We start from the raw sequence: 14,924 nt of genomic DNA on the forward strand, positions 1-14,924 counted from the left end.
TGTAGTCCAGTCATGACTTCTATTCCACCATGTTTCTGTTATCCCTATAATATCTGGTTTCACTTCCTGCACCAGTAGCTTTAGTTCCTCCATTTTGTTACCTAGGCTCCTTGGATTGGTGTACAAACATCTTAATTTTGCTGTTTGGCCTCGCTCACATTCTGTACTCTATTAGGCATGGTCATTCTACAGCCAGTATAACCTATTAGACCGGTATCCACACTGCCCTTCCTCCTTATATACATTCTCCTACCCATGGCTGTATCCTTTCTTACTTTGTTTTCTTCCATCTCAATGCTAAAATCCGGCATGGAGATTACCTGGACATCTCCCAACCATCTCCCCCTAATTCCTAGTTTAAAGCTCTCTTAATCAGTTGTGCCAGCCTCCATCCTAGAAGTCTAAGTCCATCCCAAGAGAACAGTCCTCTGTCCATGAATGCCTCCCAGTGGCCATACATCCCAAAGCCCTCCTTATAGCACCACTGCCTAAGCCATCTGTTGATAGCCATAATCTTGTCACACCTTTGTTGCCCTTCTCTAGGAACAGGCAGAATCCCACTAAAGATTACCTGAGCCTCGATTTCCTTAAGTGTCTTCTCCAGCCTAGCATAGTCTCCCTTAATACTTTCCAGCGAGAATCTAGCCGTATCATTTGTTCCCACATGAAGGATAATTAGGGGATTCTTTTCTGCTCCCTTTAGGATCCTTTTCAACCTCAGATCTACATCCCGTATCTTAGCACCTGGAAGACAGCACACCCTTCTATTCTCTGGATCAGCTCTGGTTACAGTCCTGTCTATTCTTCTCAGTAGGGAGTCCCCGATCACATAGACCTGCCTTTTCCTGATGAAGGTGCTATTCTCCAGTCTATCTCCTGTTCCCTCTGGCTGCAAGTTCTTTCCATTCCTATTCTCCCTTGTAATCCTCTTCAACCCATCCTGTATCCTCCTGGGGCTCATATTTGGTGTAGTCTCCATTGACTCTTCCCCTTTTCCTATAGGACTAGCCGCTCTTCTCTTCTTCCTTGCCCTTCCACCTTCACCTACCTGCTGAGCCCCTTCTTCATCTTCCAACTCTGCAAATCTGTTCTTGAGCTCTATTTCTCCTTCACTAGCCCATCTTTTCCTCTGCCTGGTTCTTTTAGTCTCATGCTTCCACTGACCACTTTCCTCACCCACTCTCCCCTCAGAATTCCCCAGCCCTGCTTCCATTTGCAAGTCTGAGCTTTTCCCTTCAGATACCTCATGTCTTTGCTCCATAATCTGCTCAAAGCCCTTCCTAAACTCAGCTAGACTTTCCACTTGCATCTCCAAACCTTGGATCTTTTCCTCCATCAGCTCTATCAGACAGCATTTCATACAGACAAATCTCTTACCAGGTGCCCCCTCCAGGATCATGTACATACCGCAGCTTCCACATCTAGTCATCCCCATTGTGTCTTCCACTACAGGGGTCACTCCCACTGCTGCCTCTGTATCTGTCATAGCCTTCCCACCTAAACCCTGTTAATCTGGGAAACACAAACCAGACCAAAACACCACCACCCACAGCAAAACCAAATCCCAAACAAGCACCACAAGACAAACTCCCCTTACAAACTCCCACTCAGACTCCCCTGTTTACAGCTCTGTTTGCTGGCTCCTGTGCTGCTGCAGCTGTCTGTGCAGTTGCCTGACTGGCTGGCTACCTTTTAGGACCCCCGGTCAGAGAAGCCCCGCCCCCTAACCAGGGCTCAGCTTCTGTCCCAGCACAAAGCCCCTACAAGGCTCTACACATACAAACACTACAAATACAAAACCATTGTCTTTATTCTGCTGCTTTCACAACTTCCTTTCTTTAGAAACATGAAATCTATCATTTCATGATCACGTTCACCCAAATTGCCTTCACTATTTAGATTTGCAGCCAGTTCCTCCCTGTTAGTCAGAATCCAGTCTAAAATGGCAGTTTGCCTGGTTACTTCCTCTACCATGTGAAACAAGAAGTTGTCCCCAATACATTCCAAGAGCTTATTGGACATTTTGTGTTTTTGTGTTATTAATTTTCCAACAGATATCTGGGTAATTGAAGTCCCTCATTACTACCAAGTTTTGTGCTTTGTATATTTTGTTGTTTGTTTTAGACATGCTATATCCACCTCCTCCTCCTGATTTAGTGGTCTATAGTAGACCCCTACCATGACATCGCCTCTTCACCCAAAGACTTTCAACTGGTCTGTGTCTCACCTCCTTCTGGACTTCAGAACAAGTGTATACATTTTTATGTATATAGCCACACTTCCTTTCTTTTTACCCTGTTTCTCCGTCCTAAACAAGCTATACCCCTCTATACCAATACTCTAGTTGTGAGATGTATCCACCAAATCTCATTGATGCCAATTAAAGTGATGATTTAGCTTAGTTCCAGTTCTTTCTGCTTATTCCCCATACTCTTTGCATTTGTGTGTGGACATCTAAGATGTTGAGCAGATTCCCCCACAGTTTTCCCTCTTGTTGCTCCTATGACCCTACTATAATGTTTTCCTTTCCCCCCCTCCCTCAAAACATCTAGACTTCAGTTAAGGTCACCTTTTTTTTATGCTTAGTGGTGGGCTTTTGTCACTGTCCCCCTTTGAACCTCACATTCCACCACCCCATATTTTGCTCAGGGAAAATATCCTGCAACCAGCCCAAGCCCCTTTATATTAGGGGGCATTTTGGTTGTGTGACTCCATATTGTGATACAATACACTCATGTATGATCTTTTAGATAGCCTAGTTAGAAAAAAGCATCTAGGGATTGTACATTACAGACTGATAAAATATGGGGACTTAAAAACTTCAGTTCAGTGTCTGGGTGAAGTTACTAAGGGACACAGATCCCTGGAAGTATCCACAAGAAATAAAAGACAAAACAGAAGAGAGCATTAGATCTGTCTAAGAAAATGTCGGGTGTGCTACAGAGGAAATATTAGACACAATGGGCCAAATTCATAGTTGATACAAATCTAGTGATGACAAGGTTCTTGGGTACATGAGGGTATCTTTTGCTGGCAGAGAAGCTATGCAGTAGCTAGTTTGTACAATATTTTTAATGACCATGCTATTTAACTATATGTGGTGATAATGTCATTCTTCTCAATAGGCCTGCAAGCAAATCCCATTTAAAACTCCCAGAGTTAGGCTTCGTACCTTTAATATGAACAGAAATTGAGTTAAGTTCTGCCCTTACCATCTTCCCCCTAAACCACACACTTTTGCCAGACATGAATGCTGTCTGGGCTATCCTAATACTGCAAGGTCTTTTTGATGCACAGTCAAATAAGCAAGTTTAAATTAAAACAGTGCAGCTATTACTTTTGAGAGTGTGCATGGGGGAAAATAAAGCATATATTCATATCAATGTTTATTTTTAAGTATGATACAAATCAGTCTAAATTATTAAAAATAAAAATCTAATTCTGCCAAGCCTAGTCATTGTGCTAGCAGACATGGAGATTCAAAAAGGTAAACTTTTTATAAACCATTAAAACACAAATTATAAACATCATATATCTAAATATACAAAGTAAATATCCTGGATCAACAAATCAGACCTGTTTTTACTATTCATTTGCTGGTCCACTTGTAACAAGCCTAATTCAAAAATCTGAATCGCTGGAAATTGACTCCAATGAGTTCACAAGCAGCATTTTTCTTTGCCTGTTTGTAAACTTTGATTATTATCTATGAAAATATTTTTTCCTGTGTGTGTGTCTGTGTGTGTATACAGTGAAATTGACATTTACTGACATTTGATTTTCCAATAAAAATTAAATCCTTCCAAGCCTATTTATGAATGTAGTAGCCTCCAGGATGACAGGTGGGTGCCTGCACTTCCAGGTGCACTTAGTGATGGGAATCTGGCCCATGTGAAGGCACATGTTATATTTTACAATGTACTGTTATTCCAAATAACACAGTGGTGGAACCCAGTGTAATGGGGGAAAAAAGTCCAGTAATTATGTGCTGCAATTACCTTTTATATGGTAGACTTAGACCACTTATTTGTAGGCATTTTACAATAGCCTTAAATTAGCCATTTTTGTAGTCTCAGCAGTGAATGCTATATTGTTTGACAGCCAGTTATTTCAAAATGCATACAGCCTTTATACTCCTAACTGCAGTTTCTAGAAAAAAGGGAAAACTAATTAGGAGGTGTGATGGAAAAGTCAATGTAATGTGCTTTTTACCTTTCCTCTTTCCCCCTAGGTTAACCTCTCTGGAGGGAAGGAAGCAGAAAAGAAATTCACATTACTTTCCCTGAATAAACCACAATGAAAGGGAAAGTTTCCTGTAGCTGTTGTACTAATAAGTGTCTAAGCATCCATAATATATTTAAAGGCTTGAAAAGATCACTTGCTCGGATGCTTAGTAGTATTTGGTGGAAGATTTCTTATACAGGAATCAGCGTATGCATTGAATGATAATTTCAAAATACCTGCAAAAATCTAATATTGAGTAATAAGCAGTAGATAGATATATACAGTGTAATTCAGTATAATATGTCAATGCTAATGTTAGTCTCACTGTGCTAATAAATAGGAAGCACCATAGTGCTTTTCTGGTTTCCTCCAGAACTGGGCAAATGTTTTACCCTCCTTGTTCCTCAGCCTCCAAGGAGACTGAGTTGGCGCAGGCATGCTCTCTCTCTCTCTCTTTATATATATATATATACTAGTTGTGAGAAGGGCCATGATGTTTTAGGTTTATAGATGACTGTTCATTCATCTTGAAGATCCCAAGAAAGGGTGTAAAGCTACCAAAAATGTATTATCTGAATGGATTTAGATATTCATTAAGGATGCTTACAGCAGCCAAAGTCAGACTTACCTACTTAGGGATGGTGCTCATCCCACTTGAAGAACTGGACCTTCCAAGGCTGAGAGAGGTATCTCTTCTCTAGTTAAGGCTGTTACTATGGTGATATTAATTCTTAGTAGGAAGATAGGAATTGCGATAATGGATAAGACTAGTTGTACATCTAGTCCAGTGTTCTGCACCCAGATACTTCAGGAAAAAGGTGCAAGCCCCACCCTGCGGTGGGCAGGTTTCTTCCTGACGGCTGTAAGGTAGTTGTGAAACATAAGAATTTAAAAATTAAACTTTGAAAGGGCAGAACATAGGCGAAACATTAATATTCTGGCAACTGGTGCATTATAGTTTCAAACATTCAAATACCACCTTAAAATAATTCAAAAGCTTCAATGAATATATTGAAGTACAATAAATTTTTAAAAATACTAAATAAGTTAGTTGTAACAGATATGGGATCAGATAGATCTCATTCAGTTGGGCTGTAAAAATCATAACCAGTATTAGTGATAAATCTATGACTATTAAGGTTAGTTCAGCATTCTGAAATGGCTAGCACTAGAACCTCAGAGTTACAAACATCTCAGGGATGGAGGTTGTTCATAACCCAAAACTATTCATAACTGAGCAAAACATTATGGCTGTTCTTTCAAAAGTTTACAACAGAACATTGACTTAATACAGCTTTGAAACTTTATTATGCAGAAGAAAAATGTTTGCCATCTTAATTTAAATGAAACACGCTCAGAAAAAAAATGTCCTTACCTTGTCAAATCTTTGTTTTTCTAATCTTTACCTTTATTTTTTTTTAGTAGTGTATGTTTAACACAGTACTGTACTGTATTTGTGTGGGTTTTTTTGTCTTTGCTACTGCCTGATAGTGTACTTCTGGTTCCAAATGAGGCATGTGGTTGGCTGGCCAGTTCGTAACTCTGGTGTTTGTAACTCTGAGTTTTTATTGTATTAATATGTTGCTGAGGATAAAACAGGGTTATACACTGGCAGCAGGCTAATGTTAAAGTAGATTTATATATTGCTAAGCAGTAAACAAAGCTTAATTGCCAAAGTAAACAATAAAGAATAAATCATTTAAAATGTCTATCAGTAAATTTAACTACAAAATTAAAAGAAGGAAAATTCTGTAGGAACTTCTAAGAAATTTGTCCCCGATACCCTGTTATTTCAGGTAACACATCCACAAGATTGGATGAGAACCAATGATTCAGGGAAACTTGTTTAACCAAGCATATTTCTCTTTATGCCACTTGAAAAGGAAGAGCATGACTATATTGATAGCTAGATCTTATTTTAAAGGAAGGACTGAAAGATTTAGAAGCTAAAGTTCTATTACTTAAAGAAATATTATTTGAGGGGAAAATTACTTTGGTCTCTATATATGCACCATATCAAGTGATATTTTTATGAAATAGTTTCCCAAGAACTGCAAGGCCTCCAATGAAGGAGATTTTTCTAACTCGGGGGAGGGGCATGTGAGGAGTGAGATTTTTACAGTGTACTAAACCCCAAACTGGATAGGTCAGATAGAAGAGTCATAAATGACAGAGATGCTAGTAAAAAGTTAAATGGTCATTTAAATAATCTGCTATTGAGAGATGTATGAAATCTGAAAATACAAACAATAGGGAAAATTCATTTACTTCAGCCATGGAATCATAGAAATATAGGTCTGGAAGGGGCCAGCCTCCTCCACTGAGACAGGACTAAATATTATCTAGACCATCCCTTACAAGTGTTTGTCCATCCTGTTCTTTAAAACTTCCAATGACAGAGATTCCACAGTCTCCCTAGGCAATTTATTTCAGTGCTTAATCACCCTGCCAGGAAGTTTTTCCTATTATCTAACCTAAATCTCTCTTGTTGCAATTTAAGCCTTTTACTTCTTGTCCTGTCCTCAATGAATAAGGAGAACAATTTATCACCCTCTTCTTTATAACAGCCTTTTATGTATGTGAAGACTGTTATGTCCCCTTTCAATCTTCTCTTCTCCAGACTAAACAAACCCAGTTTTTTCAATCTTTCCTCATAGGTCATGTTTTCTAGACCTTTAATAATTTTTATTGCTCTCCTCTGGACTTTCTCCAATTTGTCCATGTCTTTCCTGAAATGTGGTGGACACAACTAGACACAGTACTCCAGGTAAGGCCTTATAAGTGCTGAAGAGAATGGAAGAATTACTTCTTGTGTCTTACTTACAACACTCTTGCTACTACGTCCCAGAATGATGATAATTTTTTGTAGTATTACATTGTTGACTCATATTTAGTTTGTGATCCACTATAACACCCAGCTCCTTTTCTTCTGTACTTCTTCTTAGGCAGTCATTTCCCATTTTGTATTTGTACAATTGATTATTCCTTCCTAAGTAATTCTAAATGTAGTACTTTGCATTTGACAGGTTTCAGAGTAACAGCCGTGTTAGTCTGTATTCGCAAAAAGAAAAGGAGTACTTGTGGCACCTTAGAGACTAACCAATTTATTTGAGCATAAGCTTTCGTGAGCTACAGCTCACTTCATCGGATGTATGCATGTAGCTCACGAAAGCTTATGCTCAAATAAATTGGTTAGTCTCTAAGGTGCCACAAGTACTCCTTTTCTTTTTACTTTGCATTTGTCCTTACTGAATTTCATCCTATTTATGTCAGGCCACTTCTCCAGTGTGTAAAGATAATTTTGAATTCTAATCCTGTCCGCCAAAGCTCTTGCATCCCCTCCCACCTTGGTGTCATCCACAAACTTTATAAGTGTGTTCTCTATCCCATTATCCAAATCATCTCTGAAGATATTGAATAGGACCAGACCCAGGACAAAGCACTTCAGGACCCCACTCGATATACCCTTCTAACTTGACTGTGAACCATTGATAATTACTCTGAGTACAGATTTCCAACCAGTTGTGCATCCACCTTATAGTAGGTTTGTCTAGGCTATATTTCCCTCGTTTGCTTATGAGAAGGTCATGTGAGATAGTATCAAAAGTCTTACAAAAGTCAAAATATATCATATATGCAACTTCCTCCCCCCCCCCCATCTATAAGGCTTGTTACCCTGTCAAAGACGGATATGAGGTTGATGTGACATGATTGATTCTTGACAAATCCATGTGGACTGTTATTTATCACCATATTATCTTCTAGGTGCTTACAATTATCCTTACCAGCTTGACTCTAGATATCTGTAATGAAGTTTAGAACAATCTCACTTCATTTCTATCACCATCATCATCTTTTATAGCACTGAGCTTATCCCAGATGATGGGAGGCAATATTTTGGGGAATTTAAAGAATGAGATGTGGCTGGTATTAGGTCAATGAACCAGATATTTTTGGAGTGAAGCATTTATGGTGAGGTCAAGCCTAGTAGAATAGTCCCTCTCAAATTTTATAAATATTTGCAATTATGCAACCCATTTAGGCAGAACTAATACAATAAATAGACCTCTCACCCGGTTTGAGACAACCAAACAGAGAAATAAGGAAGCATTCATTTCTAACATATGCAAATTATTAGTTGAGATTGATATGAAACCGTATACAAATATTATGAATAGGTGGAATAAAAGTATTAATAGGAAAATTCCACTTAATGAGTAGCTGCAAATATAGAAAAGAGATCACTTTTGTTTATAATACTACTATGGAAAATTAGTTCAAAATTCTTTATTGGTGGTATTTGATTTCAGTAAAATTTAAGCACATTTTCAAAGCAGGATCAGATCAATTCAGGAGGAGAAAGAAATTTTATCCATGTACAATAGATATGCCCTTTTATCAATAGCTACTAGTCCAAATTTAGAGCACTAATTTGAGACTAATTACTAAATATAACATTCCAATTGATCCAGACAATGTTATTATCAGGCTTCCTTATGAAGAGTATTTATCAGAACAGTAGCTTGATAGCGTACAGCAAAGTGGGTCTTGACTCAGGACATCCATCTACTATTTTAGGATGATGAACTAGCCATGGATTTCTCAGTCTTGGAAGAATTCACTCATCGTATTGAGATAAGGCAAGGAAGATTAAAAACATGATAAATAATTAGACATGTGGATGTCTTTTATTACATATTAAGTGAAAGGAAAATCAGTACAAAACTTCAATCTGTGCTGACTTCCTTTGATTATTGAGTTCAGTCTCGGAGGTCAAAATTATTATTGTTGTTGTTACTATTATTTGTATTATCTTAGTGCCTAGGAGCCCACTCGTGGACCAGGATCCCATAGTGCTAGGCACTGTACACATACACAACAAAATGATGGTCCTTGCCCCAAGGATCTTACAATCTAAATATAAGACAAGAGACAACAGATGGAGACAGACAGACGGGAGTGCAAGGAAAGAATGAGACAGTATTGGTGATAGGTAGTGGGGTGAAATCCTGGGCCCATTGAAGTCAGTGAGAGTTTTGCCTATGATTTCAATAGGGCCAGGATTTTCACCTCTGTTTTCTTAAATGGAGCATAAATTGAAAGATGTGTGTGGGGAAAGGACTATTTTATCTGCTAAAAACAAAAGGATGGAGGAGAAAGATTTCATTATATTACTGTCAAATATACTAACTCTTTAAAGCCTACTGTGCTTGGTTGTATGCAAATTTGACCACATAAATATACACAATGCAAACAACAACTATTTTGTACTTGTTTGCACTGTTGCCAAAAAATGCCTCAAAAATATGTACCAATTCTATGTCATGGAAAAAATTAAAATAAATTGAAAAAAACCCCAACCCTTTATTTTTACTGATTTTAATATGCTAGGATTTAGTGCCATTAAAGTATAGCTTTATGTTGGAAACAATGTTATCACAAAAGCCTTAAATCAAGATATATTGTAATGTAAAGGATTGCTTTAAGTAGATTAAATGTGGTCTAAATAAAAATCTTTAGCTCAGAATATTTCCCATAGCGGAGAGAGTTGAGAAGCTGTATGATTGAAAGGACAAAGAAGGGTTTAATTATTGCAACACTCACTGGGCTGTGTAGCATTTTCATTATTAGGAGTTTTATAAACGGCCTAAAAATGTTCACTTCAGTCTGTACCAAGGCATGACCTAAGGGCAAGTACTTTTGAAAATGGCTTTTATTAAGAAAAAAATCTGGTTTGCACTTTAATTTAGATAGAAGCAATAAATGGCTAAGTTGCTTTATGCTAAGTATGTTTGTTTGTACACTGCTGATCTTTTTTTGAGGATTTTTTCTAAAAAGGAAATGTGTTGCTTAAATTCTTTGGGCAACAGTACAATACAAACAATAACTTTTTACTTAGTACTTAAATCCTTTCTCCCAGGCCAGCCCTAACACTTATGGGAAAAGCTTCTAGTCAAAATCCATAAAGGGACCACTGTATTTTCCTTCAAGCCCTCATAACTCACCTCTTCCATAGTGTATACAGGATACTGCAATCTGATAACACAGATGAGTTTTGATTACTGTTCCCAACTTGTCTAAGAATTGGGTACATCTTGTTGTTTTGTTACTCTGTCTTCTCCAACTCCCACTCCAGCTCATTTGTTTGTCATATGTACCTGTTATATTGTTTAGGTTGTACATTCTGTGGGGCAGGGAATGTAATATGGTATATGTTTGTACAGCGCCTAGCACAAGGCACCAACTTAGTTGGCTTCTAGGTGTCACCATAATATAAATGTTAAACAATAATCAATACATAATAATTAAATTGCAATGACTCCATATCTTGAATACATTTCTGCGGTATTATGTTATAGATCAAATAATGATTCAGAACGAATTGTGTTAATTAGTACAAATATCTACTTTAAAATGCATATAAAAAGTGATTTATATGGTACAGTAAAAGTGCTTTTAAAATTGCTTAAATATAAATTTACATAATAAACCAAAATGACTGTGTATCATTCAACTCAATATTCTAAATTTCTTTTTTAAAAGCCTGTATCTAAGCAGATATAAACCAAGCCTGTATCTAAGCAGAAATATATTTTAACAGGAAGCTTTCTGTTCAGCCAAGGAAAAGGACAATCTGGTAGTAAAATGAGCTCTTGATAGCCTAAAATATTGTTCTTTGGAGAGAAAATTGTATTGATGATAGAGCTTTTCAGTTATTAAGTGAAATGCAAGACTAACTCTATCAATTTACCCGATAACTTGTCTTATAATCCATTCTCTGTGCAATCAAGCACAAGTAATTCAAGCCAAGGATAAAATGTGTATTCTTTCCCATGTTTTAGTAGTCGTGCAGGCTTGGAAAACTGTGTTTATTTAATGTGCTCAGGCCTGCCTATATCAGGCAAGGTCACTAGGCTGATGAGCTGTAACAACTCTTTTGTTATGTTATGTATGAGAATTCCAAGGGGTCTCCAAACAATACTTATACGTTGCAATACTGCTGTGCTGCCATAGTGGAGTAAGTTAAAGATCTAGTTTCAGCCCTACCTCTGAATCCTCTGATTTTCTGGATCTAAACTGTACTTTTAATGGCATTAGAATATGGGGAGGGAGGTTACCTGTGGGGTTTAACAGTCCATGAACACTAGGTTAAAGTATCATATAAAGAATTATGGATTGTGTTGACTTTGCTAGAAAAGAGACATCTATAATGGTTGCATAAACTTTTTTTTTAACTACTAAAGGTTTATTTTTTAAAAAAAGGAAAACAGGCACTCAAGGAGAAACTTTTCTGTTTATAATATTCAATAAATATTATATGGGATGTTATGGTATGCCAAGTAAAAGCTTGTTACATCATTATTTGTAGTGGAAAGCTATTCAGTTTTTATCTATTTATTGCTAGGTAGTAGTGGAGTATTTGTGATAGTAGTAATGGAGATATTGTAATGGATATGTTGTTTTCCCTGAGAAAATGCACTGTGATTGCAAGTCAAGGTTCCCCCGCATGGAGAGAGTCAATACACTTTTTAGCTTAAACAGAAAGAAAAATGCTCAATATCAGTGGGAAGCTTAACACTTTTAATACATGGGACTTTTAACACAGAGCAGAAACTGAGAAGGGCACCCCAACACTCACTATCCCCACTCAACCACCTCTTAATTATGGAACCTTGATGGATTTATTATAATTTCCCTGGCAAACTGTTACTCTGCACTTCCTGCGAGTAGATGATGACAAAATGAAGATATGGATTACGTTTTGGACTGGAACACAATAAGTTACTAAATCTTTACTCCTTTTGCATATCCTTGAATTGTACATGCAAGCTGTGTGGGTGCAAAAGTGCATGCACATTTTTAAAAAGTAGGCCTTAATCACTAGAGATGGGCAAATCTCCAAATATTTGGGGTTTAGAAGCTTATGTGAATCTTTTGGTTCTGCAAAAAGGATCCTGAAATCTTTTCAAACTGGCATTCTCATGAGATTTGCATAACTCTCTTTCCTTTTAGGGTTAGAAAAACCTTGAGTTCTTTTCTGGTACTTTTGTCTCCAGTCCTGATATGGGCATGAAAAAAGAAAAATTTAACTAAACTTTTCAAAACGCCCCAAAAACTTTATTTCAAGGGAAAGTTCAGGCTAGTCCTAATTATATCCAAAGAAATTTGTGAATCTGTAGTTGCTAAATTAAATGTTTACCAATGTACTTTCAAAGCCAAGGTGTAAGCATACTTCCTTCACGTATTAAATGAGCATGTTCCGGCAATGTTGGCACACATCAATGCTTGTTATATGTAAGACTCTGTTTGTGCATAACAGTTTTTAAGAAAGAAAAGGCAAATAACTAATTCAAATATGCATTGCTATATGGTCTGTCTCCCTCAAACTCTCACAAATAGGTCTGGCAGCATCCCATAAATATCCACCGTCATACCTAACTGATGGAGCCACTATATTTTTTGTATCATTGCTGGGATTCAAGTACTTTTCCACAAAGTGGTCTGTTTGGGAAGGATGAGACCACACTAGCTAACCAGTGGTGTGGGCCATATGTTCCTTTCCAGCAAATAAGTTTGCAGGGGAACAAATTAATTCAAATAATTTTGCAGCATTACCACATTCTCCTTCTGGAACCATGCAATATGAAGCAGTTGAGCAAGGGGCAGGGCAATAATTAGTTTTTACAAACAGAATTAATGAATCCCTCTTTCTGACGTGGAACTTAGTTCAAGGAGGAGGGGAAATATGTCCCATGTAGTGATTATTCCCTGGCTTTTCCCACGCTCCGGCTACATGTTCCTTTACCATGTGGCCTGGAGATAGTTGTGGAGGAAACAAAAGTAACTAAACAGGGGAAGAAAAAACTTGAATGGCTGCCTCTTCCCTCTGACACCTTAGAGACTAACAAATTTATTTGGGCATAAGCTTTCGTGGGCTAAAACACTACAAAAACTAATTTCCCCCTGCTGATACTCACACCTTCTTGTCAACTGTTTGAAATGGGCCACCTTGATTACATTGGCCTCATTAGCACTACAACAGTGATTTTTTTCCTCCCTTGGTATTCACCCCTTCTTGTCAACTGTTGAGAATAGCCCACTTCCACCTTAATTGAATTGGTTCGTTACCACTGACCCCCCCACTTGGTAAGGCAACTCCCATCTTTTCATGTGCTGTGTATTTATACCTGCCTCTGTATTTTCCACTCCATGCATCTGATGAAGTGGGTTTTAGCCCACAAAAGCTTATGCCCAAATAAATTTGTTAGTCTCTAAGAGGCCACAAGGACTCCTCGTTGTTTTTGCTGATACAGATTAACACGGCTACCACTCTGAAACGTCTTCCCTCTGAGTGATCCTACTGTAGCTCTTCCCATTGTTTTGTTCTTCTGTGTACCATGCAGTGTCAGGGGAGTATGGGGTCAAGGATGTATCTCCCAGGAGTACTTCTCTTGGTGCAGGTGCACCTGGAATATGATGGCATCCAAGTGGAAAGCCCCTGTATATTTGGTGGAAGGCTTAAATAGCCACCCTGTCATATGGTTGAAAGAGATTACAATACTGACACCATCAGGTATTCCATGGGCTCAGTTTTTGTAGGTACAGGTCTGATGAGATCATTAAAATGTATAAAAGTGTTTTGGGGTGATGGATTCTGACATCCTTAGGTCTTGTCTGGGGAATTCTGCTGGTCTTGGTGCAGTTAATGAGATTCCGTCACATTCTGGCTAACTATACTGTACAATAAGCCCCCAGCCTTCTAGTTTTCACTATTTAACATTATTATTTATTATTATTTTTACAAGACTGTCACAAAAAGAATTTGGGTATCTGATACTTGCTGAATCAGATAGCAGCAGCGTTCGTGAGATTATATATTGAGAACGATATTGAGGGGTTCTAGTGCTCCCATATTAAAACCACATTATTCCCCTTTTATAATCAAGGGAGAGATTTTTAAAGGCACAGGGACAAAAGTGAGATACCTAATTCCCACTGAAAAGCAATGGGAGCTGGGCCCCTCAATCCCCTTTGTGCCTTTGAAAATCTTCCCCCATTAGAGAATCACAGAAATGTAGGGCTGGAAGGGACCTCGGGAGGTCATCTATTCCAGTTCCCTGTGTTGAAGCAGGACTAAGTATACTCTTGATGGTGGCAGCACTGACAATTTTTCTTAAAATACTTAATTAACTTTAGGAAAAACAAATAAATATGCACATATACATGTCCAAATCATTGTAATTTTTTATGTAGGGGGTTATTTCAGACTCAGTAATAAAAATAATTTACAGTTGTCTCTATTCTTTATTGGACCTAAACAGAATAGAAACACAAATAAGGCACTTTGCATGTTCTTGTCTTTTTGTTGTTTCTTTTGCTTTTTTGGTTGAACTTTTTTTTCTTCCAAGACTTGCTAGCTGGTAAGTCTTCTGCTGTGAAAAGTGATATTTGTATGTTTGTTAATATCACTTTTCACAGCAGGCTTACTCAGCCCCGGCAAGCTCTGGGATAAATTTAAGTCCTGAATGGGAGGTGGGCAGGGAGGCAGCAGGGCCCAGGGACGATGGCAGGGGTGGTGAGCCTGGGGCTGGAGCCTGGAACCAGAGCCTGCCGCCACGTGGACGGAGCCTGAAGCCCCATGGCCGAAGCCTGCCTCCCCTGCACCTGGGAAAGTGGGGAATTCACTAGCTGCCTGCACC

At 38.1% G+C, this 14,924-nt stretch overlaps 1 protein-coding gene and 1 pseudogene across 3 annotated transcripts in view; both read left to right on the plus strand.

Moving 5' to 3' along the window:
- The window catches only part of SLC35F3 (solute carrier family 35 member F3), a 265,270-nt gene that overhangs the window by 21,478 nt on the left and 228,868 nt on the right, over positions 1-14,924 (plus strand). The window lies entirely within an intron of this gene.
- Positions 1-14,924, plus strand: part of LOC141983875 (rRNA methyltransferase 2, mitochondrial pseudogene) — a 90,637-nt pseudogene that overhangs the window by 18,386 nt on the left and 57,327 nt on the right.

This window comes from Natator depressus, chromosome 3, assembly GCF_965152275.1.
Source record: "Natator depressus isolate rNatDep1 chromosome 3, rNatDep2.hap1, whole genome shotgun sequence".
In the NCBI taxonomy this organism is placed as follows: domain Eukaryota; kingdom Metazoa; phylum Chordata; order Testudines; family Cheloniidae; genus Natator; species Natator depressus.